Below are 4,325 nucleotides of genomic sequence, written 5' to 3'. Positions count from 1 at the left end.
GTGTGTGTGTTCCCTTTGGTCTTTTAAAAATTTTTTATTTTTAGGTACAGGATCTTACTGTTGCCCAGGCTGGAGTGCTGTGGTGTGATGAGAGCTCGCTGCAGCCTCCAATTCCTGGGCTCATGCCACTACACCTGGCCAATTTTTTAATTTTTGGTAGAGGTAGGGTCTTATTTACTGTGTTGCCCAGGCTGGTCTTGAACTCCTGGGCCCAAGTGGTTCTCCCACCTTGGCCTCCCAAAGTGCTAAGATTACAGCATGAGCCACTGTGCCTGGCCTTCCCCACTTGTTTCATCTAGGTGTATTTTTATTTATTTGCAATCATAGTGTATAGACTTTTTTTTTTTTAAAGATGGAATCTTGCTCTGTCGTCCAGGCTGGAGTGCAGTGGCACCATTTTAGCTCACTGCAACCTCCGCCTCCCAGGTTCAAGCGATTCTCCTGCCTCAGCCTCCTGAGTAGCTGGGATTATAAGCACCCGCCACCACCCCTGGCTAATTTTTATATTTTTAGTAGAGATGGGGTTTCACCGTGTTGACCAGGCTGGTCTCGAACTCCTGACCTCAGGTGATAGCCCACCTCAGCCTCCCAAAGTGCTGGGAATGAGCCATCGTGCCCGGCCCCATAGTGTATAGACTATTATAGACTATTTAATATTTCTACATTTTCACCTAACATCATAATTTTATCATTTTCTTAAATTGCATCCCAGTCTTATAATTATCAAAGAATGTAAAACTCAGTTTTTAAAAACGTTCAGAGAGTTGCTTTGGTATTTAAACAAAATCCCATGTATCTTGAGACCAAACTGTCTTAGTTTGCTACGTATAAGAATTATTAATTCGTTTTGACTTAAACTTTGAATTGAATTTTTTTCTGAAACAAAAACTTGTTTCCTCTTGTCTTAGGCATGCAGAGAAGGAGAAGAAAAATCTTAGATACCTCAGTGGCATATGTGCGGGGAGAAGAGAACTTAGCAGGCTGGCGGCCCCGTGGAGACAGTCTCATCCTTGAGCACCAGTGGGAGCTGGAGAAGCTGGAGCTCCTACATGAGGTATCCAGGGGGCAGGGTTGCTCAGATGCAAGAACTCTGGGACAAGATTGCCAAAGTATCAGTCTTCCTTCCCCCTGCTGCATGTGATCATAGCTTTTTACTTTTCTCTCCTGAGATCTTAACGAGCTCTGTGTTTGCTATAGCAGTAGTATTGATCTTCTCAGGTGGAAAAAACCCGCCACTTTTTGCTGCTGCGTGAGAGACTTGGTGACAGCATCCCCAAATCCATGAGTGACTCGTTATCCCCCAGCCTCAGCAGTGGGACCCTCAGCACCTCCACCAGTATCTCCTCTCAGATCTCAACCACCACCTTTGAAAGTGCCATCACACCCAGCGAGAGCAGTGGCTATGATTCGACAGACATCGAAAGCCTGGTGGACCGAGAGAAAGAGCTGGCTACCAAGGTGTGAATCCCTTCCTCTTTGCTGAACATCTTCCCACAAGGCTCCACAAACTAGCCTCTCAGTTTATTCATTTTCAACAGCTTTGTTTGAGGTGTTTGAAGGCCTGTGATAATCCTGTGAATGTAGAAATAAAAAGTAAGACGCAGTTCCTACCCTCAACAAGCTTACAGGGCCAGGCGCACTGCCTCATGCCTGTTACCCCACCACTTTGGGAGGCTGAAGCAAAGGGATTGCTTGAGCCCAGGAGTTTAAGACAAACCCGGGCTAACATAGTGAGACCTTGTCTCTACAAAAACAAAAATTAGGCCAGGCTCAGTGGCTCACGCCTATAATCCCAGCACTTTACAGGGCTGAGGCAGGCAGATTACCTGAGGTCTGGAGTTTGAGAGCAGCCTGGCCAACATGGTGAAACCCTGTCTCTACTAAAAATACAAAAATTAGCCAGGCGTGGCGGTGGGCGCCTGTAATCCCAGCTACTCAAGAGGCTGAAGCAGAAGAATTGCTTGAACCCGGGAGGCAGGGATTGCAGTGAGCCAAGGTAGCTCCACTGCACTCCAGCCTGAGCGACAGAGTGACACTCCATCTCAAAAAATAAAATAATAATAAATTTAAAAATTAAAAAATATAAGGGCTTACAGAATATTAGGTCACAAGCATATAATAGAGGTGTGTGTTTCAAATGCTATGGGAGTCAGAGGAGAAGCATCTGTAGTGGGGGCGCTCATGAGTTGACCTTGGAAGGATGTGCAGGAGGGAGGCAGTGGTGTCCTGCATGATCCAGTCTTGGGGAATTCATGTGGGACTGGAACAGAAGGTGTGTAGTGAAGAATCTTGTATATTGCACTGAAGAGTTTAGAGTGGATGATGCGAGCAATGCAGAACTATTTTAAACAGGTACTTGTGTTTTAGAAAGATTTCTGGCCAGCCGCGGTGGCTCATGCCTGTAATCCCACCACTTTGAGAGGCCGAGGCGGGTGGATCACAAGGTCAGGAGCCCAAGACCTTCCTGGCCAACATGGTGAAACCCCGTGTCTACTACTAAAAATACAAAAATCAGCCGAGCGTGGTGGCCTGCGCCTGTAGTCCCAGCTACTAAGGAGGCTGAGGCAGGAGAATCGCTTGAACCTGGAAGGCGGAGGTTGCAGTGAGCCGAGATCGCGCCATTGCACTCCAACCTGGGCGACAGAGTAAGATGCCATCTCAGAAAAAAAGATTTCTCTAGCAGCAATAAAGAGAATGGATTGATGGTAAAGAGATATGCTGAGGAAGGGAGAATTCTTTATCTTTATTACAGTAATCCGATGAGAAATGATAAAAACTTAAAAAAAAATTTTTTTTTTTGAGATGCAGTCTTGCTGCCATCACGCAGGCTGGAGTGCAGTGGTGCGATCTCAGCTCACTGCAAACTCCGCTTCCCAGGTTCAAGCGATTCTCCTTCCTCAGCCTCCCAAGTAGCTTGGAGTACAGGCATGTGCCACCACATCTGGCTAATTTTTGTATTTTTAGTAGAGACGGAGTTTCACCACGTTGGCTAGGCTGGTCTCCAACTCCTGACCTCAGGTGATCCACCCACCTCGACCTCCCAAAGTGCTAGGATTACGGATGTGTGGATGCCCGGCCAGATAAAAGCATTTTAAAGAAGGCAGAGGTGGCCGGGTGCAGTGGCGCATGCCTGTAATCCCAGCACTTTGGGAGGCTGAGGCCGGCAGATCACCAGGTCAAGAGATCACCTGAGGTGAGGAGTTTGAGACCAGCCTGACCAACATGGCAAAACCCTGTCTCTACTAAAAATACAAAAATTAGCCGGGCGTGGTGGTGGGCACCTGTAATCCCAGCTACTCGGGAGGCTGAGGCAGAGAATTGCTTGAACCTAGGAGGCGGAGGTTGCAGTGAGCCACGATCGCGCCACTGCACTCCAGCCTGGGTGACAGAGCGAGACTCCATCTCAACAACAACAACATAAATAAATAAAATAAAAAGAAGGCAGAGGCATGTGTGATGAAGAGGAAGGGGAATCTGGTTGGATACTGCCTTCTTTCAAAGGAGGCAGAGGTATGTGGGAAAAGGCAGAGGGATTGTTGAGGATGTCTCCCAGGTTTGGTTTCTGGGCAGTTGAAAAGAAAATACAAAAATGAGAGGAGTTTTATGTTTGGTTTGTTTTAATACTCAAATAGTCTTCTGGTTTATTTAGGAAAATATGTCCATCCAGAAGCCCTCATGCCTTTTAGCACCAGAGTGAATTGAGAATTAAAGAGGTAGCTGGCTGTGGTGTCATGCACCTGTAGTCCCAGCTACTCAGGAGGCTGAGGTGGTAGGATTGCCCAAGCCCACGAGTTCAAGCCCATCCTGGGCAACGTAGTGAGACCTTGTGTCTAAAAAAAATAATTAAAAAAAAAAAAAAAGAAAAGGAGTGCTATTGACTTTTTTGTGTTTTGTTTTGTTTTTTTGAGACGGAGTATCGCTCTTATTGTCCAGACTGGAATGCAATGGCACGATCTCAGCTCACTGCAACCTCCGCCTCCCAGGTTCAAGCGATTCTCCTGCCTCAGCTTCCCGAGTAGCTGGGATTGCAAGCATTTGCCACCATGCTCAGCTAATTTTGTATTTTTAGTAGAGACGGGGTTCTCCATGTTGGTCAGGCTGGTCTTGAACTCCCAGTCTCAGGTGATCCTCCCGCCTCAGCCTCCCAAAGTGCTGGGATTACAGGCATGAGCCACCGCACCCAGTGCTTTTTTTTTTTTTTTTTTTAGACAGAGAGTTTAGGTCTTGTGGCCCAGGCTGGAGTGCAGTGGCATGATTTCCGCTCACTACAGTCTCTGCCTTCCAGGTTCAAGTAATTCTCCTGTCACAGCCTCCCTAGTATGTGG

General features: G+C 47.0%; 1 protein-coding gene across 1 annotated transcript in view; it reads left to right on the top strand.

The window, feature by feature from the left end:
- LOC105551419 (kinesin-like protein KIF1B) overlaps window positions 1-4,325 on the top strand; it is a 172,130-nt gene that overhangs the window by 155,035 nt on the left and 12,770 nt on the right. The window lies entirely within an intron of this gene.

Source organism: Mandrillus leucophaeus, unplaced genomic scaffold (assembly GCF_000951045.1).
Source record: "Mandrillus leucophaeus isolate KB7577 unplaced genomic scaffold, Mleu.le_1.0 Scaffold52, whole genome shotgun sequence".
NCBI lineage: Eukaryota > Metazoa > Chordata > Mammalia > Primates > Cercopithecidae > Mandrillus > Mandrillus leucophaeus.
Note: the sequence above shows the minus strand (reverse complement) of the source record. Positions and strands in the feature narration are given on the sequence as shown.